The sequence below is a fragment of the Ascaphus truei genome, chromosome 7 (genome assembly GCF_040206685.1).
Source record: "Ascaphus truei isolate aAscTru1 chromosome 7, aAscTru1.hap1, whole genome shotgun sequence".
NCBI classification, from domain to species: Eukaryota; Metazoa; Chordata; class Amphibia; order Anura; family Ascaphidae; genus Ascaphus; species Ascaphus truei.
Genome location: NC_134489.1, coordinates 27050013 through 27065639, shown reverse-complemented (window position 1 = coordinate 27065639; position 15627 = coordinate 27050013). Strand labels below are relative to the sequence as shown.

The 15627-nt window shown below is 41.0% G+C and overlaps 1 pseudogene; it reads right to left on the bottom strand.

Annotated features, from left to right (window-relative positions):
- Nucleotides 1-14548: 14548 nt before the first annotated feature.
- On the bottom strand, nucleotides 14549-14724 carry LOC142500104 (U2 spliceosomal RNA; annotated as a pseudogene).
- Nucleotides 14725-15627: the final 903 nt, after the last annotated feature.

Below are 15627 nucleotides of genomic sequence, written 5' to 3'. Positions count from 1 at the left end.
CCTGACAAAGATTGGCCTTAATAAAGAGTCAGTTACCTTGCTGTAATTGCCCAAGGACGCTTTACCTATATTGGTGTATTGTGCGTCATAAGGTGCAATTTCAAATGAAGGTAATGTGGTGCTCAAGCATGAAATCCCATCAGGTAGTAATGTGAGAGGAACACTTCTGGGACATGAAAAAAAAAAAACAGAAAAGACGGTGCAAAACAGCGCTAAAACACACAATGACAATAAAATATAATAGGCAGCCAGACAAAAACTGACTGTACAGTCAGTAACTAGACAAAGGAAAAAAGATAAGCCGGCGCCAGTTCAAACCGTGACGTGTATAGTCCAAATCAAGTCCTTTTGTGATGGTGATGAGCAAATTGCAGATTTCCTCCAAAACGTGACGTGATATGTGAAAAAATAAAGAGAGAATTATAGTGCAGTATGTCAAATTGAGGACATAAAAACATATAACACTGACAACATGAAACAAACAAGACAAACTCACAACACAAACTAGCCAGACAGAATTAATAAAAAGCTATTTAATGACAACTAATATAGGATTCTGGATGTTTACACACACTAATCCGGGGGGGCAAAATCGTTGCCCTACTCACAGGATGCAGGATAATTAAAAGCAGCAGGACTGGAAGCACTTTCTGTAGATCCAAGATGGCGACCGGAGCTCACTCTCTGGCGTCCCCACGTGTGGCAGATGCTGTCCGGGGCTCCAGAGGGTCTGGATCAGTGGTGCTGCTGCGCGTGACTCCCTCCTCCTGCCGGTTTTCAATCCTCCTATTCTCCTCCTCTCCTGTTACCCAGCCGTGCGGTATACTCCACGAATGATTTGCTTCTAAAATGTGAGGACTCGTTTTTAGGGAGGGAGTCACGCGCAGCAGCACCACTGATCCAGACCCTCTGGAGCCCCGGACAGCATCTGCCACACGTGGGGACGCCAGAGAGTGAGCTCCGGTCGCCATCTTGGATCTACAGAAAGTGCTTCCAGTCCTGCTGCTTTTAATTATCCTGCATCCTGTGAGTAGGGCAACGATTTTGCCCCCCCGGATTAGTGTGTGTAAACATCCAGAATCCTATATTAGTTGTCATTAAATAGCTTTTTATTAATTCTGTCTGGCTAGTTTGTGTTGTGAGTTTGTCTTGTTTGTTTCATGTTGTCAGTGTTATATGTTTTTATGTCCTCAATTTGACATATTGCACTATAATTCTCTCTTTATTTTTTCACATATCACGTCACGTTTTGGAGGAAATCTGCAATTTGCTCATCACCATCACAAAAGGACTTGATTTGGACTATACACGTCACGGTTTGAACTGGCGCCGGCCTACTTCTGGGACATGAATACTATATTAAACCTATGAAAGGGCTCCAGTTACCCTGAAGGCAGGGGTAGATGCACAAAAACACCCCCCCTAACCTCATTGGGCTGGCCCCAGGTAAGTACTCACGAATGAATGTCACCAGGGCTCCTCTCAGTCTGCGTGCTGTTGCCAATGGGGAGAAATCCAGTGCAATGTAGGTTGGTGCAACGCACAGCAAAAAAGGTGATGGCAGGTCTGGCAAAATATTTCTTTATTGCAGGGACATAAAAAACGGAAGGCTGCAACCTTCTACGCGTTTCGTGCAGGTAAATTGCACTTTATCAAGAAGTGTGTTAACATGGTATACATCACCCTATATATAGGGACAGTCTGCCGATTTGGCGCCCAAATCACTAATTGGTAACCTCATGTTAATTAAGGATATAACATATAGCTGTGTGAGCATCATATAAAAGCGGCTGAATACCTGTTCACACTGCGAGAAAAGAGCCTCCAAACCCACCTGCTCGGTGACACGCACCGCAGGGCAATGGAGGGCAAAATCTCGCGAGATGCGCCTCAAGCCACGTTTTTCTGCGCATGCGCAGATCGATATTTCTCAAACAGACTCAGATCCCGCGGATTGATGCCACTAAGGTCCTAAGTACTCGCGCATGCGCCAACATGCTCTAAGTGAATCTTGAACATATTGAAAATAAGGTGTGACCACCCACACTATGGGGATGTCCATGGGAATGCCTCATAAACCTATACAGACACCCATTGACATGCCCCACTGAGGGGGGGGGGGTGTGAAAGGAAAAAGGGAGGGAAAAGGAGGAAAAAGGGGAAAGAGAAGGGATAAGAAGGAGGGAAAAGGAGGAAAAGGGGAAAGAGAAGGGTGAAGAAGGAGGGAGGCGGGAGAGGGAAGGAAAGAGAGGGGAAGAGAAGGGAAAAAGGGGGGGGGGGTGAAAGAAGAAGGGAAGAGGAATGGGGAAAAAACACACCAACCCTGAGATATATTTAAGGTCTAGATTGAGAGCCTGATCAGGCAGACTGTACCCAATATATACAAAAACATACATAAATTGTGAATTTAAAAACAATTTTTTTTTATAATAATCAAACAAAATAAAACATTTTTTGAAACTAACTTATACCTATATTAAAAACATATGAGCAGCCTACCTGAAGTACAGAGGATGACTACTTAATTAATTGTACATATAATTTGTTTAACAAATCATGAAAAAAGAAGAAAGAAGAGCCATATACAGTAATGCATATTTAACTTATCCATAAACAATAATGTGGTTCTACTTGGAGAAATGTGTTCACATTGCACTAGATATTGTTTGTGTTACCATGAATAAAAATTACAATGCAATAATTTCACTCAATCCGAACCCTTATTTGGATGTTCATTTTCTATAAACCTGTTTAGTCAAAACATGAATACAAGATTATTATTGTTAAACACAAGGCAATGGTAAACTCAGGAGAGGTATGACTAAAGATAGTACTAAGATATCTAACAATGATTCACTTCAAAAAATGATTAATGCTCCATTCAATGTTGATTCCATCTGGAAACCGGGTTTTAAGCATGAAGATCCAGAATGACTCTCTACAATCTAACCGTTTTACCAAGTCACCGCCCCTCATTTTTGGTATGATTCTCTCAATTCCCATAAAGGAAAAGTTCTCAGTGCCACCCTTATCGCATTCTGAAAAATGCTTGGAAACCGGGTGCGCCAAGTCTCCTCTCTTAATGAGCCTGAAATGCTCTTGCATTCTGATCTTGAGGGACCTTGTTGTCCTTCCGACATATCTCTTCCCACAGCCACAGTTGATCACATAGACCACGAAGGATGTATTACAATCAATAAAATTATTAATGTTGAAACGTCTATGCGGGCTGTGGGAAAAGACACATCTGGAGGGTTTCATGTACCGACACATGCTACAGCTATTGCATCTGAATGAACCCTTTGTACTGAATGTGTTTATATTGGTAGTAATATCGGGAATGACACTGGGAGGTAAATAATTGGCAATAGTCTTAGCCTTCCTATAGACAATCTTGGGTCCCATTTTGGTGTACTCACCCAGAATGGGATCCATACGTAATAAACCCCAATGTCTATTGATTATTTTATTCACTTGGCCACTGGCCTTGCTGTATTGTGAAATAAACAGAGGGTATTTATTTCCCAGTTTTTTCTTGTCCCTTTTTTGACTAACATCCTTCGTCCTTGACTCCCTGGTGGGGAGTAATGTACTTCTCTCTCTTTTCGTTATTTCCCCCACTATGGATTGGAGGGACTCCCTGTTGTAACCCCTTTCAATAAACCAATTGGTGAGCCTTTTTATGTCCCTGCAATAAAGAAATATTTTGCCAGACCTGCCATCACCTTTTTTGCTGTGCGTTGCACCAACCTACATTGCACTGCAGTTCAAATGGGCTTCTAGTTGGTTGGCGTCGGCAACAAAAATGCTTTCTCCTTCCAATTGTTGTTAATTTATGTTAATTTTGGCTCATAGTTGCACCCACCGTCACTCTAGACGTGTAAGGCACAATCATATTACATTCACATTATTATTTCAGTGAGCATTATATTTTCTTTTTGTTTACATTCTAGTATTCATTATAGGGGAACGTAAGAATCCTCTTCCTTATACTTGCTCCTACCTCTATTAAGAGTTAATCAGCCAAATTAATATAGAATATGACAGGTTTTCTGTCTACAAGCTGGGATACTAGCTCATGGCATGATGAGGCAAAAAAAGTCTTCTCTGTGGAAAATACATACACCCCTTACAATAACACTGATAACATCACTGATTTTTTCAGAATCCTCAACCGTCTATTTAAATCTCAGGCACAGACCTGGTGGGATGTGTCCAGTCTTCAGAATTATGATACTCAAGATATGATTCCTCGGGGCCTATGCATCGGCCTCTCTCCAGCGTATCATATAACCACTGTTGAGTTTACCCAGCAATGGGAAAAAATATTATCAACCTGTTCACAATCTTTGATAAAATTGTTGGTTGAAACTCAACAGACACGGCTATTAAATATACAGAAGGAATTGGATATACAACTACGCAAACTGAATGATTTTAGATCCCACAAAGATTTTGATGACATGGAATCTAAACTCCAAAGAGAGGTTGATAAATTTAGAAATGAAATCAAAGAGAGGAAGCACAGAAAATTTCAGAGGGATGCCCTTGACTATAGTTTGCATCAGGTGTATAGTTACAAAAAATCCCAAAAGAGAAGACAGGCCACGATTAATTATTCCTCTTCTGAGGCTGAGAATTCTGAGTCTGAAACAGCTAGCAGCTGAGTCTGAAACTAGAATATCTGCCCCATCCCCTTCTACAAGTGGGATCTCTCCAACTGACAACAACACTATTGCTTTTTTAGAATACCCCCTCATAAGAGACCAACAAGACGAGGAGGCAATAATAAAAAAGCAAAAAGAAAAAGCAGGCAGAGGCCAGCGCAAGAAGTAGATCCAATAACAGTAAAGGATGGGAAATTACAGATTTTTAATCTCTCTAAAATCAATCTGACGAGTGATCATGTTTCACTATTAGAGAAGGGATTATCCTTTTCACCCACCAAGGATTTCAATCTCTTTGAGTGGGTGAAGGACTTAAATTTGTTTTCCCGGAAACTCCTCTTGCATAAGTTTCACGCCAAAAAATCTAGGCGTGAAATTGATAATACTGGCCTCGCAGCATTCGACCAGACCAATGTTCAGAATCTTACTGTATGTCACTATTGGACGATAACGAATGTCCGCCAGATAAAAGAGAAGGTCCATTTTCTGATTGTAAACTCAAAAGTAAATTTACCCCCTTTATGTCATTGTGTCCTCAGGTTGAGGTTTTTACCAACCTAGTCACCAAGGACTTGGAAAAAATGAAAACAAAAAAACACATGCGGTATAACATCACCAAAAAAGAAAATTTGGCATTTAGGGAATTAATGAAAAATCAAGAAATTACTATCAAGTCCTCAGACAAGGGGGGTAATGTTGTTGTCATGGACACAGAATTCTATGTGAAGGAATGTCAACGCATCCTGAAAGATAAAACATCTTATAGGATATTGGACTCAAATCCAACAATAAAATTCATAAAAGAACTTCAAATTATCCTGAACAGTGCACTTGCCAACAACATTATTGATAAAAATGAGCATGATTATTTATTACCCAAGACACCGACAGTGGCAACGTTTTATATCTTGCCAAAGATTCACAAAGATTCAAAGCGACCGCCAGGAAGACCAATTGTCTCTGGCAATAATAATCTTACTGAACACTGTAGTGTCTATTTGGACAAAATCATGCGTCCCTTTGTAACCAATTTGCCATCTCACATTAAGGATACGAAAGATACCTTGCTGAGATTAGATGGCATAAATTGTGACAGTCAGACCCTATTTGCCACACTTCATGTGGAATCCCTTTATTCCAGCATCATCCATTCTAATGGTGTTCGAGCATGTAGTCATTTTCTCTCTACAAGGGGTCATGGTTACAATGAACACAATAAGTTTATGATTGACCTTTTGCAATTCGTCTTATGTCACAATTTCTTCCTATTTGATGGAACACTCTACCACCAGACCTAGGGAACAGCTATGGGCACGTCTTGTGCTCCAACATATGCTAATCTGTACCTGGGCTGGTGGGAAGACAAATACGTGTTCAGTGACAGACTTGCACAATATACACAATATATTGAACTGTGGATTCGATTTATAGACGACATACTATTGATTTGGCATGGTCCGGCTACAGTGTTGGTTGAATTCGTGTCTCTACTGAATGTTAATGACTTAAATTTAAAACTAACTTCTGAGTACAATGCAACAGAAATAACATTTCTAGACTTGAAAATAAGTAAGGATATTGATGGTAATGTACAAACTACAATTTTTAGAAAAAATACGGCCACCAACAGCTTGCTGGCGGCCACGAGCCATCATCCGCCATCTCTAGTCAACAGTATCCCCATTGGGCAATATCTACGACTACGTCGTAACTGCTCAACACCAAAAGAGTTCTATCTACAAGCCCAAGACCTCAAAGAACGTTTTCTGGATAGGGGATACCCAATGCCCATATTGAAAAAAGCATATCATCGCGCTAGAGATAGCATTAGAGCACAATTATTGGGTCCGAATATTAAACCATCAAATACTCAAGTCCGCTGCATTGGAACTTATAATTACAGGTGGAATGAGATTAAAAAGATTTTCACCAAATACTGGCATATTTTGCAATCAGATGATGATCTAAATAAAATCTTAACCGGCACTCCAAGCATCACTAGTAGGAGATCTGCAAATTTGAAGGATGGCCTGGTACACAGCCATTTTAAACGCCCAAATTCATCAACAGCAATTACAGCAAGGTAACTGACTCTTTATTAAGGCCAATCTTTGTCAGGTGCTATTGCCGTTGTATTTAGGCATAGCATAAATTATTAAACACTGTGGCCGTCTACCACCTCCCCATCCCTTCCCGCAAAAGTACATTATATGTTGTTAATTACTAATTACTATATGTTAAGAACCTATTTTATTTATATTATAATTAAATGTTAAGTTTTAATTGCCAAGGAGTGCAATTTCAAATGGGCTTCTAGTTGGTTGGCGTCGGCAACAAAAATGCTTTCTCCTTCCAATTGTTGTTAATTTATGTTAATTTTGGCTCATAGTTGCACCCACCGTCACTCTAGACGTGTAAGGCACAATCATATTACATTCACATTATTATTTCAGTGAGCATTATATTTTCTTTTTGTTTACATTCTACTGTTTTTTTACTGCCTGGTTGCGCAATTGGCGTAGGAACTACGGCAATTGGCGTGGGAACTAGGTCAATTGGCGTGGGAACTTCTGTTCTAGGGCACACAGAATATAAAATTCATTTTGCCCCTAGATGTTAGGAACCCCTCACTTGACCCCAACAGGGTCCGAGCAGTAATGGCGGCGAGAAAGGGTCACGCCGGCGAGGAGGGTCCTACCATTGAGCGCAATGGCGGAGAAAGCTTTGAACCGGCTAAGTCAGAATGAGCAGAAACCTGGAACCCACAACTCTGGTTCTGTTCGACCTAGAGGGCTCAGATTCGGTGACCATGTAGTCCTAGTTGCGGCAGGATTGCATGGCAAATTGTGACCCTCTCGTGGCAACAGAACGGAGTCAGGGTGATGTTAAAGTTCAGATTTCTGCCATTGACTTGCATGGCAGAAAAAAAGCCACTTTGGTAATGTGCTTTTAAACTGTCTTTTGGTACCTCCGGTTCCGGGGGTCGTGTAAGGCTGATATTTTGCCACTATGGCAAGGGTCTTCCCACATGAGGACCAGGTAAATTTCAACCCGCTCAGACCCACAGAACGGGTTATTTTACATTATATTCGCGCAATTGGCGTGGGAACTACTTAGGGCCGCGGTCAAGTTCACGGGCAATTGGCGTGGGAACTTCTGTTCTAGGGCACCTAGGAATAAAATTATTTTTGCCCATAGATGTTAGGCACTGTATACCACTGTACAGGCATACCCCGCATTAACGTACGCAATGGGACCGGAGCATGTATGTAAAGCGAAAATGTACTTAAAGTGAAGCACTACCTTTTCCCACTTATCGATGCATGTACTGTACTGCAATCGTTATATACGTGCATAACTGATGTAAATAATGCATGTGTAACAGGCTCTATAGTCTCCCTGCTTGAGCACAGCTTCGGTACAGGTAGGGAGCCGGTATTACTGTTCAGGACGTGCTGACAGGCTCATGCGTCAGCTGCCGTTTGCCTATTGGGCGATATGTACTTACTCGCGAGTGTACTTAAAGTGAGTGTACTTAAAGCGGGGTATGCCTGTACAGTCTACTGTGGAAGATACATAATGAAACGATACTGAATATGTAGAATAAATGCATAGTTTTATTTATTCGGGTTTATTACACAGTATACTGTATGGCCGGAAAACATCAGCATACAGTACAATATTATCCATCGAAATCCCCCCATTAGCCGTTTTCTTTTCTGAGGAAAAAAAAAGAAAAGTTTTAATGTACAGTAATGGTCAGCCCCCTAAAGAAGTACCCAGCCAGCCCCACCAAAATAATACGGCAACAAGACAGTACTCACCATTGAATTTCCCATTCAGCTTGTGCCGGCGCCGGTCCACTGCTAGTCCAGCTTTCTTCAACATCCACGTCGATAGTTGGCAGCGGGACTAGTCCACCTGTAGTCAGCAGGTGAGGCTGGAAATCGCTTAGGTACATGCAAGCTTCATCAAAACTGCACGCCAAATCCAGCTCAGCCTCAGGCTCAGGGTTGTCACTGACAGTGGGACCATCATTTAAAGCTGGTGCTGGTGCATTGCTTGGCAGCGACCGTCGCTTCTTAGTTGGTTTTAACACGACCCTTTGCCTTTTGCCGCCTCCATGATCATAGATACGGGAAAAACCCCGGTGATACACACCAATACCCTCCAACAAATTGGGGCTCAATACGGTGAAAACAGGGGCCACTACATAACCTTTTCCTTACTGCACGCTTCCACTTATGAGGAGTTGGCGAAAATTTGTAAAAGTCATAGTTTTCGATAAAATACTGATAAATTTGAGCAACTGTTGCCATCTCATCCTCTGTTGCATTCATCGCGGCCCATATCAAATACGTGTACCTTCTGTCAGGTTTTTGGAAAGCAGGCTGCACTTAAACACTCATGGCGGGTGGGTCTCTGGAGAATAGTGTAACACAAACTGAAACTGGTCTTTGTCATTCTTTAATATGAAAAGCCTAAATTGATACATTTTGGCAACTCTTCCTTCAGTCTCAAGGCCAAGGCCAAGTTACAATGGCACACTGTGGTACAGTATCTTTTTTAAACGAAACACCTGCAAGCCGACACATTACTGATTCGGTGCATTACAATTCATGAATTTCTGCCATCAGGTGGACACGCAAAGTATTGCAGCCTATTTAAATCCGAACCATTATCAATAAACCCATCAACCGCGCGTCAGCCGGGCATGACCCTGGCTGGGACGGCAAAAGCAGCACGGCATGCTCCAGGTGAACAGCGTGGCATTCCAGGAACAAGCCAGGTAAAAGCCGGTGATTTGTAAGAATAAAAGCTGCCGCAACAGTATGCAATAGGACACAACATTTCCTCTTTTTTTATACTTTTGATTAATTTTTTTTGATCAGACATCTCTTCTATTGATTTATTTTGTAAATTATACATTTTTACTGTTCTTTCTAAAATTTCATACGCCTCTGATAAGCATAACACAAACGGCGCTTTTAAGGAAATTTTAAACCAATTGTATTTCTTTGCAAACAAACCTAGTTCATATTTCAGGAAAAAGGACCAATAATTCTCTTTTCCAATGTTCTGGATACAAAATACTAAAAATTTTACATAAAGGAACAAACCCAGGTCTGGAAAACCTCTTCCCCCTTTTTCCCTTTCTTTGCATACTGTTTCTCTTTTGAGTTTTTCTGATGGTGAGCTCCAAAAAAAAGTAAAACACATTTTTGTTATTTTTTGTAGTACCTCTTTGGGCGGCGGAAACACCAACCCAGTATACAAAAGTATTGGGAGGTTACCCATTTTTACCATTAGGATTTTCCCTTCCATTGATAAATTCCTCATATTCCACATCAGTATTTTCTTTTTAAGCTTGTCTATAATTTTGTCCCAATTCTGTAACCCATTATTTTGCTCGTTAAAATTTATTCCCAGGATATCTACCGACATTGTTGTTGGGATTTCTGCTAAGTCTATGTTTTCCCAATTACCTATTTTTAAGACATTGCTTTTGTTATAATTGATTTTAAAACGAGATGCTATACAAAAACACTCTATTTGTCTTATTGTCGTTTGGAGCGATCTTTGGTCTTTACACAGTGTGGTAATATCGTCCATATATGCCATAATTTTTGTTTCTATACCTCCTCCTCCTGGTAATGGTATTCCTTTAATTCTTTTAACTTTCCTGATTGCGCATGGAAGGGGTTCTAACACACATATGATCAGTAAGGGGGAAAGAGGACCCCCTTTTTCACTCCTAAATTCAACATTACTTCATCTGTCTTAAAACCATTAATTAACACTTTACTAGAACATCCATCATAAAAAGCCTTTAAAACCTTTAAAAAACCATCTTGTATTCCCATTTTCTCCAGTACTAAAAACAGGAACTCGTGGGAGACCCTGTCAAAAGCTTTCTCAAAATCTATAGTTAGGATAGCTAATTTTTGTTCTCTACTTTTCACATTATCTATTACATTCTTAACAAGATTCAGATTCTCCCACATGTTCCTGCCTGGTATTGCACACACTTGATTGCTATATATTATCTTTCCTGCAACTTGCTTAAAACGATTTGCACACATTTTAGCAAAAATTTTATAGTCACTATTTAAAAGCGTTATGGGTCTCCAATTTTTAATGTCTTTTTTGTCCCTTTTTTTATATAAAAGCGTGACTGTTCCTTTTTTCCAAGACAATGGCAGTTTCTTTGTATTAAAACATTCTTTAAAAATACATAGCATATCCTCTTTTAAAATATCCCAAAAAGTAGTATAAAATTCAATTGGCAATCCGTCTTCTCCTGGCACTTTGTTGGTTTTAAAACTTTTTATAGTTTCCAAAACCTCTTCTATTTTAAACTCTTTATTTAAAAAGGCTTGATCTTCCTTATTTAAATTAACTGTTAATTCTTTTAAGATATCATTAGCAAAATCTTTATCAATCTTTTTTTCCTCATATAATTTTTTATAAAAGTCTGCAACCTTTACTAAAATATTTTTAAGGGTTTTTTCGCCGTCCATTTCTTCTATTAATTCTTTTTTCGCCGCATTTTTCTTAAAAACATATCTTGTGCATTTTTCATTCTCTTCTATATGTTTAACTCTTGAATTGAATATTATTGCTTTACCTCTTATTTCTAAAATTTTCTTAATTTCTTTTTTTGCTTTTTCCATTTCTTCTTTTATTTCGCACCCTACTTCTTTTAGTTTATATAGTGTTTGTATCTTAAGGTTTAAATTATTAAAAACCATTCTTTTTTCCCTAGCTTTCTCCTGACATGCTTTTATAAAAAAGGATTTGATTTTCTTTTTAAATTTCTCCCACCATTTAAAACTAGACATACTTATATTTTTTGTTTTTGCCATTCTTTAATTTTTATACTAAGTTTTGCACATATTTCTTTATCTTCTAGCAAAGTGGTGTTTAGTTTCCATGCACTTTTATTTATCCTTTTTTCCCTGTCACTTCCTATTTCAAAAACCAAGACTTTATGGTCTGATAACACATTCTCCAGTAATTGACATTTGATCGGTTTTAACTCTTTAGTGCAAAAACAAAAATCAATTCTGGAGCAACTAATTCCATTGCTCCATGTCATACCTTCAGCCTCTGGTTTCCCAGGATTACCCCGTTTAAAAACATCCTGTAAGCTAAAATCTGTTACTATATTTTTTAAATGACCAGCAGTTTTGTCATAATTTCTACTGTGGCTTTTCCCAAGTCTGGTTTCTCCTCTCATAATACAATTAAAATCACCTCCTATCACTAGGGGGCAGGGACTATCTAAAAAAAGGGTTAACTGTTTTAACATTTCTGTTCTTTCTTTTTTGTCTGGAGGTGTATACACATGTATAAAATCCCACCTGTTACCATCAATTAGGGTGCTTATTTTCATTAGTCTCCCTGGAACCAACTCTCTAATTGTTGTAACCTCCACATTCCCTTTAAATAAAAAAGCAATCCCTGCAGATCTATTTTCATTTGACCCAGACCACACAGATGGCCCATGCACCCAATCTTTTTTGTAATCATTGTAATTTTGCATATACGGGATGCCACATTCCTGTAAAAAACAAACTGTTATACTTAAAGAAGCTAAATAATCAAAAATCGTTTTCCTTCTGATTTTATCTTTTATACTTCTCACATTAAACATGAGTCCTTTAAGTGTAACCCCCATCATTGAGAGTCCAACATCATTTCATTCTCATTTTCCTCAAAACCCATTTCTCCCCAACCGCCAAAAATCTCCACTCCTGCTGGACAGAGGAACGGCATCCCACATGGAGAGGAGTCACCATCCCCCCCATAGGAGGCATCCACCGGGGACCCCATTACCTCCGAGCCCTGCAGTGCCTCTACCGCTTCCATACTCAGTTCTGACTCCATTCCCCCAATGTCCTGCAGAATACTATAAGTATTGTAAGTTTCTATCCCCATTTCTGGTGTTTTTAATGTTTCCACATAATTTTTCTTTCTTACAGTCTTTTTTCCTTTTTTTGTGATTCCTCCCGTTTGCTTCTTTTTGGATTTTTTTGCCAAGTACCTTCGTCTTCAGAACTCCCCCAAGCCTCCGCTTCTGAGCGTTCTTCTGACATCGGCTCTGCCTGCTCCGTTCCAGGTATTACGGACAGCATAGGCTCTCCAGAGGTCAGCAACTCCTCGGGCGTTTCCTTCACAACCAGCTGAGACACTCCACTTGCTGATTCTTCCGCCCTTTCTACTTGTGAATCTTCTTTGGGTTTTTCTGATTCCTTCCTTTTTGTGTCTGCCATGTTTTTTTGGCGAGAACGCTGTGGGCAGAAACTATACAAATGACCATTTTTTTTACATAAATTACATTTCTTGCCTTCAGTAAAGTTCCTCATGTCATGGTCAAAAGCTCCACAGTTTGTACAATATGTTTTCTCTTTGCAGCCTTCCTTTGTGTGCCCATACTTTGTGCACAAGCGACAAAAAAAAGGCATCCCTGCATAAAATAGGTCGCCATTGAATTTACCAAATTTGAACCTGACTGGAGGTCTCATTACTCCATCTAGACCTTTCGGGTCTTTTTTAAAAGTCACCAGAAATTTCCTTTTGGCCGTCCAAATGCCAAATTCATTATTAATATTCCCCACAAAGACAACTTTTGTGCAGTATCTGTCCAGAAAGGTTTTTATCTCAGTTGCAGGGACGTGTGGGGAATACATTTTCACAATAATAAGTTTTTCCTCATTAAGATAGTGTAGAGTAACCTTTACTCCCTCCAGAAGGGGGTCTTTGATATGTGCTTGCAGGTTTTTGTGAAAGTTCTGGCATATTATCCCACTTGTAAAGGTAACATCATATACACCTCTTTTAGGGTAATCTTGAATTGCCAGAATTTGATCAATTCTCACCTCGAAAAGTCCTAGTAAGAGCTTCTTCACAATGTACCCCAGAGCTGTCTCTTTTCTTTCCTTTGTAAATTCAAACCGTACTGAATCTTTGAGCCGCGCATAAGCCGGCACGGATGTGTCATCCGACGACATGGTCGCGATCCCTCCCCGAAACGGCCCAAGACGCTTGGTCTTAGCCAAAAGCCGAGAAGTGATAACCAGAAATGGGCCCCCGCCCGAGCACCGCCCGACGGCCAGGGGCGCTACGCTTTAGGGAGAAGGGCAGAGGGAGCCGCTGGCAGCCCGCTCGCCTCCTCCCCCAGCATGCCAGCGTGCCTGCCTCCGCTCCTTCCGACACAGCTCCGGGGAGTCTATGCAGCAGCGGCGGCGGCGACGACGACGACGGATGCAAAAGCCAAAGACTTTCTATGGAGTACAGAAAAGCAGCCGCACACACTGCCGGGTAGGCCCGCAAGGCCAGCAAACAGCCAAAAAGACACATGCTTCCAGGTCTTTTTCCGGCCCCAGGCGTCGTCTGTTCATTTGCATAGGAACCGCCCACTTTTTCTCTGCTAGCCGACTCGTCCGGGCTGCCATGAAACTCAGGCAGCAAGCAAGCAGCCAGTGGCTGGGCTTTTCAGTTCAGGTCATTTCAGCCAGCCAGCCAGCCATTGTGACAAGAAGCCAGCAAGTCAGGCATTTGCTGCTTGCTGCAGTGTTTCCCATGCAGGCTATTTGGATACAGCTTCAACAGGAGTTTCTTAGGCATCTGCTCGTTCGGACTGAATTAGGCAGCAGGCGGCACTCCTGCTCCATGCGAGGAGGAGCTGAAAAGAAAAGAAAGTAAGAAGCCACGCAAAAGAACAAACAAGAGACAGCAAAACGAAGGAGGCTTTATTTTGTTGTCATTTCTTCTTCTTCTTTCTTTGCAAAAGAAAGAGCCAAAAATGCATGTTTGTTTTTTTTCCTGTCAGACAGTGATTTGTTTCTATTTTTTGATACAAGCCAAATATCCCCAAAGGGAAGTGCACCGGTCCTGGAGGTACTGCAATACCAGGTCAATGCGTGGAGTGGACAGAGCAAGCTCTTCTTCCATCTCCCTGTTCTAAAAATCCATTTAATATATGGTCCCCAGATAGGGGACGTATCAGATATTAAACTGATAAGAACAGATTTTTTTGTTTTGAAAATTCTTTTATTATGCAGCGAATCTTTACAACAAGATTATAACAGTACATAAAACATTTTCCAAACGAAAAAAAACCGCGACGTAGACAACGGCGCAGTGCATATCCCATACATCTCACATACATTTTTATTAATGGTTTCCCCAAAAGTAAAAAAACTGTGACGAACACGACGGTGCAGTGCATTTATACATATGCACCGCACCACAGGCATGACATATCATACAAACATTAACTCTAACTTTATTGCACAGAAAAACCTTTGGGGCAGGGGAGTGGAAGGGGGTGGGGAGGGGGGTGTTTAGTCCTCCTCCTCAGGACCGTCAAAGATGGAATAGTCATTTAGCAGGCTGTGGAGCAGCCTGCGACAGTCCTGTACCGACATCCTCTTCTTCCCCTTGGTCAAACGTTCCCTGGCGAATAGTAAAACGTCTTTGAAACAGCACATTAGACGCCAACCGGTTTCGATTGCGTCCTCTGTGTGTGTTCCTGTGAAAAGTCCGTGGAACACCGAGTAGTACGTGATGCACTTCCTCGGTATACAATCCTTTAAGTCCGTGTCCAGCGCACGCAGCAAGGCCTGCGCAAAGGGGCAGTCCCAGAAGAGGTGCATGACACTTTCCTCCACTGGGTTACACCTGGGGCAGTGCCTCACGAGGCTGAGTTTTCTCTGGTACTTGTCCGCATTCACAGGGAGTCCCCCGTGTATGGCCTGCCAAGCAATGTCTTTGTGTTTGTTCGTAAGTCATTTTGATGCCACATTCCTCCACACCGTTCCAAAAGTGTTGGGGTGGAGGCCTGGGACCGATTCCATGATGTCTTTAGCCCTGATCATTTTGTAGATGACCTTGGGCTTCCACAGGTCTGGTTTTACTCCCTCCAGATTGTTCTGCCTCACAAACTTCTTCACGT